General features: G+C 41.8%; 1 pseudogene; it reads right to left on the bottom strand.

The window, feature by feature from the left end:
* On the bottom strand, positions 1 to 905 carry LOC120268546 (annotated as a pseudogene).
* Positions 906 to 14,626: the final 13,721 nt, after the last annotated feature.

The following is a 14,626-nucleotide window of genomic DNA, read 5'->3' as shown; positions in this document are numbered from 1 at the left end:
TCAACCTAAATGGTTAAAAGCCATAGTACTAATACCCAAAGCAGTAAACCAAATACCTACTACAGGCCAAGCAGCCAAGAAGAAATGTAAAGAACGAGAATTGTTGAAACTAGCATATTGGAAGATCAATCGACCAAAATAACCATGAGCAGCTACGATATTATAAGTTTCTCCCTCTTGACCGAATTTGTAACCTTCATTAGCAGACTCGTTTTCAGTGGTTTCCCTGATCAAACTAGAGGTTACCAAAGAACCATGCATAGCACTAAATAGGGAGCCGCCGAATACACCAGCTACGCCTAACATGTGAAATGGGTGCATAAGGATATTGTGTTCTGCCTGGAATACAATCATAAAGTTAAAAGTACCAGAAATTCCTAAAGGCATACCATCAGAAAAACTTCCTTGACCAATAGGATAGATCAAGAAAACAGCAGTAGCAGCTGCAACAGGAGCTGAATATGCAACAGCAATCCAAGGACGCATACCCAAACGGAAACTAAGTTCCCACTCACGACCCATATAACAAGCTACACCAAGTAAGAAGTGTAGAACAATTAATTCATAAGGACCGCCATTGTATAACCACTCATCAACAGATGCTGCTTCCCATATCGGATAAAAATGCAAACCTATAGCTGCAGAAGTAGGAATAATGGCACCAGAGATAATATTGTTTCCATAAAGTAGAGACCCAGAAAGAGGTTCAAGAATACCATCAATATCTACTAGAGGAGCAGTGATGAAGGCTATAATAAATACAGAAGGTGCGATCAATAAAATAAGGTAGGGATCATCAAAACACCAAACCATCCAACGTAAAAACGATTTTCAGTACTGGTTATCTAGTTGCAGAAGAGACCCTATAGGCTTGTAATTTCATGTCTCTCTAAAATTACAGTCATGGTAAGATCTTGGTTTATTCAATTTTCAAGGACTCCCAAGCACACGTATTAAATTAACTCTTTCTATCTAGATATAGATAAGAGAAGGCTTGTTATTTAACAGTATAACATGCCCCATATGTTAATGTCAACCAATCTTAAGTAGGGTTGTGGATCGCCCAATGTCCTTCTCTCTTGCTGTCCTATCTCCTCGAGGGTCACCAGCTGAGCTGCGGGAAAGACAAGATTGCTTGAAGGTCAGGTCCACAAGACGGGATCTCAGTTCGGCATAACGGAAGAGGAGGATCCACTTTCAATTTCAAAAGGAAGGGATTCGCGACTTTCAAAGAGGGCTTCTTCTTGTCCCATGTCCTTTTCTTTTGGTACAGTAGTTGCAAGGCAAGCATGCTCCATTCTCCCGTACTCTTTTGAATCATCTATCAGAAGAAAATTGATCTCATAGCTCTCTAGCCTCTTGCAACTCTACTACTTGGGAAGGTGGAGCAGCAGTCACCCCATGATTCCTTCAAGTGGATACTCGGATCAGATCCAATCGGCTTCTAAACGCGGGAAGGAAAAAAAGTACCCCTTTAGAGTAAAAAGTGTGATCATTTATACCTAAAAAGGAAAGTCCCTCCTCTAAAAGTGCCCCTTTAGAGTAAAAAGTGTGATCACTTATACTTGAGGTCGTCTCTAGTTTTTTTACTAGAGGGTCGATCAGCTCTTAGAATTTTTCACCGGGTAGTGGCACCATTAGGAAAAATCCCGAAGGATAGACACCTCTATCCAATGCGCTTCTCTTGGTGTATGTCCTCGGATCGTGTGGTGCCGAGGGCCTCTCATAGCAATTGTATAGCTGTAAAATTCTAATCTGATGTCCACAGGTAGGGACGACTGCGCTAATATAAGAAGAGACCCTATGTAGGAGAATAACTATAGATACGCTACGGTCAAATAAGTTAGCGCAGGAAGAAAATCACAATAACTATTTTAATAAATCACAAATGAACAAACACTTAAATATAAGGTTCTTTTCTATGGTATCCAACAATACATGGGTCACCAACTCATTGAGTGATTTGCCATCAAAAGATGAAGATAAAAACAAATTAATAAGGTTTTGGGAGGAGTTTTACCAATATTATTTGAGCAAAAAAGAACCACAAAGCGGAACAAACTATAAAGCATCTAATTCTCGCCTTTGTACAAAGAAGAAGTGTTTTCCCTTTTAGAAAGCAAAAAAAGGTAAATTAACTGAAGACGAATTACATGATCTCAAAATTACTATTGAGGATAAAACTATGAACTTTGATGAGGAATCGATCTATAGTAGTACTAAAAACATTATCAAACTTTTAATTGGGAAGGAAGTAGAATGTGCTAGGGACTATCTTAGGAAATGGGGGCTTAAAGCTAATGATATGGAATTGCTTTCTGAGTTTGGTCAATATACGCTTGAGGCACTAATAGTTCATGTTCTAGCAATTGTTTTTAACCCCAATGATTCCTAGGTTATGGTTCGTGTTGCTAGTCACCTACTTCAGTTTAGGGCTTTTGTATAGTATAAAGTATAACAATCCTCATTTGGCCTTTTTGTTTAAGGGATGCTCGTATTTTTCATAGTTGTAGGGCTATAGTCGGGAAAGCAAGCCAAGCATCTATACTATAGACCTAGCTTTTAAAACTATAATATGTCCTCTTGCTGAAACAAAACATGTTCTATCCCCGCCCCGTGTGATCCGGGAATGGGATCAAGATTGACCCAGACTCACGAAATGGCACTGCTGGCAAGCAGGAAGACGTATCCTAATATCGATTTCCTGGTGTCCAGGCACCCAGCGTAATCGGAGTCTGAATATCCGACGATCTCCAGTATATCGGATCACCGTTATGTGATCATGTAGTCTTTGGTCCCCTGAAGATATCTCATGACTAATTTCGAATGCTCCATGCCTGGGTTACTTTTGTATCTACCTAGTAAACCCACAACATAGGCAATGTCTGGCTGTGTACACGTCTGGGCATACATCAAGCTTCCAACAGTAGAAGCATATGGAATGCCCTCAATCTGATCCTTCTCTATATCACTCCCTTATGTATAGTTGCCACACTGGGTTTGCTGTGCTATATACCATACCTCTCTAAGACTTTAGTGATTTAGGCCTTTTGATATAGTCCGAGGATACCTTTGGAGATGTCTCTGAATCTCAATTGTCTGTTGAAGACCGTACCACTTAGTTAGTGCTGGAATACAGACTCCATTGTTTTTACAAATCAATCTAAAGAAGCCATAAAATAAACTACATATACTCCCTTGGCGACTTTTGAATGCCCTAAAGAAAGGACTCTCCTTCCTAGAAAAATCTTCATTCGTGAACTTCTTCCCTATCCGGCCCTCCACCTCAGTCCTATACTAGACTGACACAATACTTACTCGGAATAATGCTTTTTCCCGATTCTCGCACGCGCGGAGAGGGGAGCAAAAGAAATCAATTTTTTTCTTTTGTTGGTAGATACATTATCTTAAATCATTCTTGGTAGTGGTAGCTTCACCACGCGAGATAGAGTCTCATCTTGCAAAAGCCGCCAACCATCGAAAGCGAGTTAGGCGATTCCAACACCTCTCGATAGGGATCCGGGTTCATCGACATCCACCGAAAGGAAGGCATTAGTTCTTCCCTCAATATCAAAGAATCTATTAAGGATTCGACCATGTGCACACTTTTCCAAGTGATTCGATTCCCCTGTATACTCCCACTATCATCAACAACCATAGGAGTACCATCATGAGAATCGGGTAACTCCTCGAGTTCCTCGGTGATCCGTGCCTTAGCTTTGTACAAAAATCATATTAAAAGAATTCTACATCATGGGACTCAACCTCTGCCAATTCACCTCCTCCATCCTCAAGTATAAAAAAACATAGCCCTTAGAGTGTGCGAATAGCACAAAAAAATGCACTCAAGAGCTTTAGGGTCTAACTTACCAATCATCCGAGATGGGACACGAATGTGGCCCGAGCACCCCTAAGGCCCCAAGCCGTCCGGTTTGACCCCAAAGTGACGAAAGATAATCATGAATAAGAAGGGCAAACCGAAAGAACGAGTGCGAAGGGAGCGAAGGTTAAGAAGCGGGTAGCCCATTGATAGCTAAGGATTGTGCCCCTAGTACTCACTTATGAGAGAGTCTCCCCCATCATCTGATCTTTCTTTTGTTTATTACATAAATAAGACATTTTTTTATATATTCTTTTACAACTTTCTAAGAGACATGAGTTGTACCAACAAATGGATAGAGTAGAATAGTAGTAGTTTTTTTGCTGAGCCCCGATCCCGACGGCATTCAACCTTGTTCGATAATATGTTGGAAATAGTATTAGAACATAGCCCAATTGAAGCGTTTAGTTTCCCTTGCAACTATGTGGATTGTTATAGGGTAAAGAAAGACAGGTAAGTGAGTGAAATTGAAGACCGCTTCGCTTGCGATGAAAGAGTGGCAGTGATGGATCAAAAAGAGAAGAGTGAGTAAAGAAAGTAAAGAAAGATGTCCTAAGATCAGTTAGTCTATGAGTATTACTAGGAGTAGTAGCTGTCATTGTAGTAGCTTCCTTCTTTGTCTAAGAGCTTCATTGAGAGGAGGGTAGTGTGACAAGCCACTAATGTCACAAGTCGAGGGTTAATCCACTTAATGGACTGATGCGATCGATTAGCAAGCTCGAGTAGGATGATATCAAAAGGGGTCTCTCGAAAAATATTTGACTCATAGACATTCCTTTAAAGTCATAGTAGTAGTAGCTATAATAGCTCTTGCCTTCCCTTTGTTCCATAGGTCATTCATTCTCTTTTTCCTTCCCTTTCTATGGTGGGTAAGTCTCTTTTGCCTTCTTTTCTCTCACAAGATGTTATAAAGAATATTTCTAGCTTGATTTCTAGTCTTGGTAGAAGAAGTTTCTTCTTTTTTTAAGGTAGCTTTAAGTTAGCAAGAGTGTCAGTCAGTTCCTTTGAGTTTCATTGTTGCGAACGTACTCCCCAGTCAGTTAGCAAGAGTGTCGATATGCACAGCGCCTAGTATCCATCATTTACGGCTAGGACTACTAGGGTATCTAATCCCAATTGCTTCCCTAGCTTTCGTATCTCAGTGTTAGTGTCGGCCCAGCAGAGTGCTTTCGCTGTTGGTGTTCTTTCCGATCTCTACATATTTCACCTCTCCACCGGAAATTCCCTCTGCCCCTACCATACTCCAGCTTGGTAGTTTCCACTGCATGTCCAGGGTTGAGCCCTGGGATTTGATGGCGGACTTGAAAAGCCACCTATAGACGCTTTACGCCCAATCATTCCGGATAACGCTAGCATCCTCTGCTCTTACCGCGGTACGCTGGCACGGAGTTAGCCGATGCTAAATATGGGAGGAGAAATATACACTCGCTCACAATAATTTTTATAACAACTATTTTTGAATAGCAATACAATATTTAAGATGTATAGCGAGGCATTTTGTGAGATGGGCCACCCGCTTTCTATCATTAGTGAGTTCATCTATCTTAATCTCATTAAACCATACAACGTTAGTAGTTCCAATTTAGAATATTATCAAACGAAGAGGTATGCCAATGATAATATAATCTACCCAAAAAAACTCAAATCTAAGTTAATGGCTAGTGTACCTGAGAATCTAAGCAAGAATATGAAGGCAACTTGGGAAAAAAAGATCATCGCTATAGCGCATAATTACGACTTATATATTGATATAGTATCCAAAACCAACGTCGTAGATGGGGGAGGGGGATTTTTGGCGAAATCATGAGTATAAGTGGCATGCTTTTTAGGAAAGGTGTTTTAGGGGGAAACCCCTCATACTATGTACACTATTTAAGATGATGATAATGAATTATTTAACAGGCAACACAACAACATGAGCGTTATTGAGGGAACATGTATTGAATCGCTTGTATCAAAAGATTGAAGGAACTGAACTGAAAGAGCCGTATCCTGGTTTAATAATTGCTACACATAACTTCACCAAACCTTAACCTTTTATTGGGGAGGACGAGCTCCTCAGTCTTGCTACCATGGATCTCTTAAACCAGTTTGATTATTCATCCTTATCTGGTTACGGAAAGTTAATGATTTCCATAACCATTATGCGGTCTTCTGGGAGGAATTCACATTTACGATGGGCCCGGCTATACCCTTAAGTAATCTTAATAATGAACTTATTCCAATGAGTAAGGTCTATGGTCATATAAAAAAAATATAAAGAAATACGCTGAAATATACGATGGGGATGTTGTTGTTTGAATCTCGATCCGAGCATATATGGATTGTAAAAAGATGGATAGGTCGGCCTTATCTGAAGATAAGAGATTTAGATTTCTTTCTTCAATCACCGAAGAAGAATTACCTGTATAGGAGCAAGACACAAGGAAGATAAAAAATGTGTTGCGCAGCAGCCCCCCAAGGCATATCACATCACTCAAAGAATTTAACAGAAAACTTAGAGCATTCATGGTAGGTGATATTGAGACACTATTGATTGATGGGTTTCATAAGCCTTATGCTGCCGGTCTCTTGATGGTTCGTCCTAATGAGAAGATTGAGGATCTTATGGTTGAAAGCTACTTTAGTGAGGATTGATCTTTAATCTTGGATTCTTTTGAAGAAAGAAGTACTAAGGTTCTTTATGACTTAGTATTAAGGGCTGGCCATGATAGCTAGAAAAAGAAAAGAAAACTTTAACTATTTACTTTCACAACTTCGTAGATTCGATGGTATCATTTTTGCTAAGGCACCGGCATGTAATCAAGAAAACTACAAAGTGAAGCCATTGAGGAGGAACAATAATCTTTATGAAGTAACCGCTCTATTCGGGGTAAGAAGTTGTTATTCCGGTTCCGAGATTCCTTGAATCTTCTCCCTAGAAAACGGAGCTCCCTAGTCGTGAATCTCGTCCTAAGCTAGGTGAGAAAGGTCGTATAGATCATAAATCGCTGAGTTTGACAAACTGCTTTAGTCGGAAAGACCGTTTGTTAAGCTATATGAAGCAGGATATCATTCTACTTGGTGGTGTAATGTGAAAATGTCAAGGTATATATTGGGAGCATTACAGTATTGACATAGTAAGCAAGTTAACACTTTCATACCTTTCTCTAAGCATCTATCATATGAAATATTATGATGAATACAATTGGCCAATCCATATCCCCAACCAAAATGAAGACAACTTTATAAGGCTTGGCTACTACGGTGGTAATACGAACGCATTCAAGCCCATAGGTTCAAACCTATTCTATTACGACGTGAACTCTCTATATCCCTTCTTAATGAAAGAATATCCAATGCCCGATGGTGTTCCAGTCTTGCATGGTAATCTTAATGGGAAGGACTTAGATAGCATCTTCGGCTTTATCGAAGTTTGAAGGTGCAAGGTTCGTTATCGGGTAAAAGGGCAGTGCCTACAAAGCCATTGAATAGCCTGAGCCTAGACTAGCGAAGAAGGATACCAGACCTAGTACTAGAATATGATAAACAAACTGGCCTTTGATTGGGCATCACGTTCCTCAATGGCCAACTAGGAGCACGGAAGTGATTGAAGCATGCCCAGGCTAACATAATGGATCAATGCAGGGGAGACTAGCCGAGAAGGCTATGTTAGAATTTGTAACTGTTTGTGCGTTTGTAATCGTGGTGACTGGTTCTTTATGATCACAGTGACCATGTCAGGTTTCGATAGTGGATGGAGTGCATGGCGTGGAGTTTGTTTCACGCATGCCGATTCTTCAGGATCCTTGATAACTGCAATTCATACTATAAATAGAGAGATCTATCCCAATTGAAGGGATGGTCCTTTTGTCCATTCCATTTCTCTACTTATTTATCATGGTATCGAGCCACGATCTAATCCACGCTTTTTCTTTCCGCCATGACCCAGACCGAGAATGTCTCCACTACCGGCAACTCTGGATCCCTTATCGGAGGTACGACCTTCATCCAAGCTGGCATCATTCCTACGCCAGCCTTTAGCCACATCATCAATGTGAAGTTGTCAAGGGAGAACTATCTGGTGTGGAGTGCACAGCTTCTACCCTATCTCTGGAGTCAAGGGTTTACAGGCTACGTCGAAGGCACCATCGCAAAGCTCCCGACCCGTAGCATCCAGAGTACATGCTCGGTTCCAGAGAGGATCACCGTGGTGCTCGACACCATTCTCTCCTCTATTACCGAGGAATTTCTTATGCACGCCATCTACTGCGCGACGCGGCGTCTGTCTGTGGCTCACCATTGAGAAGGAGTACGCATCGAGCTCCAAGGCACGGATCATGCAGATCCGGATGCAGTTAGCAACACTATAGAAGAAAGATCTCAGTGTCACCGAGTACTACCGCAAGATCAAGAATCTCGCCGACACCCTTGCAGCCGTCGGCAAGCCGATGATAATGAAGAGTTGATCTCGTACCTGCTGCGAGGTCTTGGATCTGAGTATGATGCATTGGTGACCAGCATCACCACACGCACCGACAATGTCTCCGCTCGCGACGCTCTACCCGCATATGCTCGCCTTTTGAGCTGGGACTCGAAAGCACAACAACTCTAACGATCAAGTTTTCTCTGTTAATCAAGTAAGCAGGAACTAGGGTCATGGTGGCGGCAGAAATGGCCGTGGTCGTGGTCGTGGCAATGGAGGCTGTGGCAGATCCCACGGTGGCCGTAACAATTCCAGGCCAGCTCAAGGCGGATCTGGTGGTCACCAACTCTTACGCCACTGATTGAAACTGGTATGCAGACACGGGCCCCACTGATCACATCACTTATGATCTAGAGCGCCTGACCACCAAGGAGCGCTACAACGGTAATAACAATGTGCAAGCCACCAATGGTGCAGGTTTGTCTATTGCCCATGTAGGAAATTTATCTATTTCTGCTACTAGTAGATCTCTAGCCCCTAAATAATGTCCCTACATGTACCTAAAATCAACCGGGTACCTTTTTATCCTGCTCACAAGATTACTAGTGATAATAATGCATTCATGGAATTTCATCCTCATTTCGTCTTGTTAAGGACCAAGCAACGAAGGCCACTCTGCTCAGAGACAGATGTGAGAATGGGCTCTACTTCTTGCCAACTAATCGTCTCAGCCACGCCTTCCTCACTGCCAAGGTCACTCGGGAGTTGTGGCACCGTCGGTCGTGACACCGGTCTCTGCCAATCGTCCATCGAATCTTAGGGAAAAAAATAATCTTAATGTAGCTCCAAGTAAAGAGCATTCTATTTGTGACACATGTCAACTGGCTAAAGCTCATCATTTGTCCTTTTCACCTTCTTTACACTTAACTTCCAGTCCTTTAGAATTAGTTCATACAGATGTTTGGGATCCAGATCCGCATCTCCGCTCAATGGCTTCAAATACTATGTTAGTTTTATTGATGATTACAGCAGATTTATATGGATTTATTTCCTTAAACAAAAAGTCCGATGTTGAGTTTATCTTTCTTCGCTTTCAGAGATCATGTTGACCGCTTACTAGGTACAAAAATTCAGTCTATGCAATCAGACTAGGGTGGTGAATACCACAGAGTTGCACAAATATTTCAAATCGCTTGGAGTCAAATATCTTCTCTCGTGCCCACACACACACCAACAGTAATGGCCTAGTAGAAAGAAAGCTCGGACACATTGTAGAGACAGGGATTTCTCTCCTAGCCCAGTCACTAACACCTGTCTGAATCTGGGATGAAGCCTTTCATTCTGCTTGCTTCTTGATCAATAGAATGCCTAACCGTGTCATCAACTATGATACTCCTCTCCATCGTCTAGTTGGGAAAAGACCAGATTACACATCCCTAAAGGTTTTTGGTTGCGCTTGCTGGCCTAATCTTAGGGCTTATAACTCAAGAAAACTTGATTTCAGGTCAAGACAATGTGTCTTTTTAGGTTACAGTCGAAATCATAAGGGGTATAAATGTTTTGATCGGCAAACTGGTAGGATTTACGTTTCCCGAGATGTAGTGTTTGATGAGGACAATTTTCCCTTTGCTATCTCACCTATAGAGACTACTCAAGTCCCATTGTCACACTATCATCCTACAGTCCTGCCATCCTACACACTACTATCACACTACACAGAAGAATACTTGACTGAAACCAACAGCCAAACTCCTCCAACATCTCCTTCAGCTAACAACCCAGCTGCAACTACTAGTAGTCTAGATGTAGGTGGATCTAATACTGACAATAGGCATACTAAAACTGCTGACACTTCACTTGGTGGTAGTAGTTTTACTTTTGCAAGAAATAAAGTTGATCAGCCTGCTGTTGCTGCAGAACAAGCTGCTGCTGATACTGAACAACTGGCATCTAGTCAATCATGTCATCCTATGCGTACAAGGCTCAAAGACAACATTGTGAAGCCCAAAAGAGTACAAGGATGGGACTATCAGATATACTGCTATAGTGATCACAAATCAATTGCCGTCAACACAGGCAGAACCTTCCTCTCATTTGGAAGCATTAAAGCACAGTGAATGAAAGAAAGCCATGGACATTGAATATACTTCATTGATCAAGAATCAGACCTGGACTCTTATGCCTCCCAGCAAGGGTACCAATATCATTGACTTTAAGTGGATCTTCAAGCTGAAAAGAAAAGCAGATCGAATTGTGGACAGACACAAAGCTCGACTGGTTGCAAAAGGTTTCAAGCAAATGTTTGGTATAGATTACTTTGATACCTATAGCCCTGTAGTGAATCCTACAACCATCAGAGTACTCATTTCACTAGTTGTGTCCAAGGGTTGGAAAATGAGACAAATAGATGTTCAGAATACGTTCCTGCATGGAGTGCTTAAAGAAACAGTGTATATGCGCCAACCACCAGGTTATGAATATAATCATGTTCTACCTGATTATATATGTCGATTGAATAAAGCACTATATAGACTTAAACAAGCCCCACGTGCTTGGCACTCTCGGTTGACAGGGAAGCTACAAGAGTTAAGGTTCAGTAGCTCTAAAGCAAATGTTTCATTGTTCATATTCAATCATAATGGGCTAACAATGTATATACTAATCTATGTGGATGACATAATCATTGTGAGCTCATCATCTGTAGCAACTGACAAGTTCATTCATGAGCTCACAAAAGAGTTTGCAGTCAAAGATCTAGGCACACTTCAGTATTTCTTGGCAATACACGTCAAGCATGACAAAGGTGATGTGACACTGTCACAAAGTAGATATGCACAAGATCTATTGAAGAGAGCCAAAATGGACAATTGTAAATCCATCTCTACACCCATGGCATCTAGTGAAAAGCTCAGTAGAGACCAAGGAACTAGCCTGAGTAATGATGAACAATTTCAGTACAGAAGTATTGTCGGGGGATTACAGTATTTGACAATAACTAGACTTGATCTGTCCTTTGCTGTAAACCAGGTTTGCCAGTATATTCAAGCACCAACAGATGCTCATTCGGCAGTAGTAAAGAGGATTCTGAGGTTTGTGAAAGGCACAGCTGATCAAGGCCTGAAATTTCAAACATCAACAACAGACACCCTTCATACCTTTTCTGATGCCGATTGGGCAGGGTGCCCTGACGATAAAAGATCAACTAGTGGATTTGTCATCTTGCTGGGATCCAACTTGGTGTCATGGAGTTCACGAAAGCAACAAACAGTGTCAAGATCGAGCACTGAAGCTGAGTACAAGGCAATTGCAAATCTGACAGTAGAGGTAATCTGGATACAGTCGCTACTAAAGGAGCTTAGAATCTTTCAGAGTTCAGCACGTTCTGTGGTGTGATAATCTTGGCACAACTTACCTTTCTGCAAACCCGATGTTTCATTCTTGTACAAAACACATTGAAGTCGATTTTCACTTTGTTCAAGAATAGGTTGCACGCAAGGCCATGGAAGTTCGGTTCATCTCCTCCAAAGATCAACTCGCAGACATTTTCACTTAAGTATTGTCAAAGGCTCCATTCAACCACATCTGTAACAATCTCAATCTGATTAGCTTATGATTGAGGGGGCTCTTAGAATTTATAACTGTTTGTGCGTTTGTAATCATGGTGACCGGTTCTTTAGGATCACAGTGACCATGTCAGGTTCTGTTAGTGGGTGGAGTGCATGGCGTGGAGTTTGTTTCACGCATGCCGATTCTTTAGGATCCTTGATAACTGTAATTCATACTATAAATAGAGAGATCTATCCCAATTGAAGGGAGGGTCCTTTTGTCAATTCCATTTCTCTGCTTATTTATCAGGCTAAGTTAGCTATCAGCTGCCGTACCCCAGCGGAGTCTAGTCTTCTTATCGAGATGAGCATTAGTAGTCAATGGGATCATGCGCCCTAAGCCTGGGCCTACTGTTGTGTGTTCCGATCCTTTCAGTGAGAGCTTGTGACCATCGTAGTGACCGCAGTATGCTTAATGGACTGTCTCTAAAGAATCCTTGAAAAAAGGTTTGAAAGTTCAGTTACACTACAGCGAGTCAGGGTATCTTGCTTTTGAACTCTTCCAAGAGATCAATGAATCAACAAATGTGATGCAATACCCACTGACGGATCTCTGGTGTCTGGATCTCCAGCCTAAGAAAATCACTATATCTGGTACCGAGTAATTCCTAAATTAATTGTTCGACAGACAGTGACGGTGGTACGAAAGGAGAATGGACCCAAGATTCTCTGGGTACCAACAAATACTGGAAGGAAAAAGGTATGGAATGCATAGTCACATTCAATAATCCATTTTGGGGTATGTATTTCTGTATGCTGCTTTATTTATTACTTCAATACCCACTCACTATAGGTCTTTTTTTCATGACATATATTATACCACTCTATAGTAGAGATATCATCCCTTGCTTGCATCTTCTCTTCTCTTTGCTGTTAAATGGAAGAATTAGGCCCAAAAGAAGGAACTCAAAACTCCATTCATGCCCACCATTCTTCTCGAGTTTGACTCCTGGCTCGAGCTGCCATCTCTTTCTCCTTTCACTGCTACAATTGTTTTTAGTTTGCTACTACTCCTAGTGTGGTTTTTTTACGTCGGCAGTCATTGCAAGGAAGTAGCGCTTTGTTTAAGAGTTTGATTAAAGGCAATTCTCGTGCCTTGTGTTCCTAACCTGAAGACAAATTTGACACCTACTTATATATAAGCCTCGACTCGGTTCCCTGCCTTAAGTTAAGGGGATGAGATTTCTGTGATCGGATGCCGAGCTGTAGGTCACATGACATGCACTGAAAAGGTGGCTGACACGTGTCCGAATATGCTTGTAAACCGCAAGTGCACAGGTGTCGAAGTAATAATTACCTCGGTGAGTGGGTAGTCGAATCCACGAGGAGCAGGGGCTACTAATACTAACTTCTTCTCGCTTTCTAACCTAATGATGAATGGAAAGGTGTGGTGATCTAATGTGCGAAGAAATGAATACCGGAGACAAATACACAAGGGTAAAATGGATGGAGATCTCAATCGAGTAAAAAGTGGGGTATTCGGGCAATGCTCCCCCAAGGATTCAGTATTAGTTACCGAATAAGCAAAAATGTTTCTATGATGAGTAAGTTAAGTCGTGGAAATCCAAATATAATCGGATCCGGCCTCCCGATCACCAATACTAGTCCCCTCACGAGGTCCCGTGGAGAAATCGCTCAATCTCAACACCTCACACCACATATGACTGCAAAGCACTCTAGGGATTCCAAGAGTTGTATCCGATTCCTAAAGATTGATCCAACCCTAATTCCCGGCGAAGGATCCTAACCCCCTACAAGGTCTCGGTGGAGAAATCTCTCAATCTCACACCTCACACCAAATATGGTTGCTTAGAGCTTAAGGAACGGAGATAGAATACACTCAATCGAAAGGGAGAGGGACACTCCACTATCTCATGACTCAACCTCTCAACCCTCTTTAACCTTGAAGTTCTAATTCTAATGGAGACCTCTCTACATCAAAGTAACAAATCATGCAAATCCAATCAACCACAAGGATTAATTAAACAAGCAAGCAATGAGAATACAAGATTAAAACTTAATCAAACTCGGATTAAATAGAAACACTAAGCAAATCCACAAAAGATGAGAATCCTAGGGTTCACAAGTCCAAATACCCTCTAGAGTTTTAGCTCTCCATGGAGCAACATACAAAAACACACCATCAAGTAATGAAAGTACATTAAAACCATAGAAATAAACCCCTTATATATGAACCGATGGCCTTGATGGAGAGCTTCGACGTCTTGGAAGACCCACTCCGAAGCTAGGTTCACCGGTGGCTTCCTTGATGCTATGATGGAGGAGGAATCGATCAAAGTTGGTGACGAAGCGCCTCCAAAGCCGCAAAGACCTTCTCTCCAAACCCTAGCTGTCTCACCCCTCAAGAGCCGCACAAAAAGATGAGGAATAATAGGGCAAAACGGCTATTTATAGGCCTTAGATCGCGTCGTCATGTGCCCCTCACGCGCCCGTGTGGATTTTTCCATGCGCCGCTGGGCTGCAGAGACTTTCACGCGGGCGCTGGAATTTCCACGCGCAGCATGAACGAGAATTTTTGCTACAGTGATTGCTACGGTGAAATTACTGCAATACTTTTCACAAAACGTGATCCGAACACTCTTCTCTTAAGGCCACATGTCCGGGCACACGTCCCATGTGGTAGGCTATAAAAACTTTTCTTTATCGACTTATCTTTGAGAGGTCTTGCAATCTTCACAAAGAGAAGAAATATGAAGATGTGGCTGTATTTGTGCC

Source organism: Dioscorea cayenensis, chromosome 9 (assembly GCF_009730915.1).
Source record: "Dioscorea cayenensis subsp. rotundata cultivar TDr96_F1 chromosome 9, TDr96_F1_v2_PseudoChromosome.rev07_lg8_w22 25.fasta, whole genome shotgun sequence".
Lineage (NCBI taxonomy): Eukaryota > Viridiplantae > Streptophyta > Magnoliopsida > Dioscoreales > Dioscoreaceae > Dioscorea > Dioscorea cayenensis.
The sequence above is the reverse complement of the archived record's forward strand: the minus strand, read 5'-3'. Positions and strand labels throughout refer to the sequence as shown.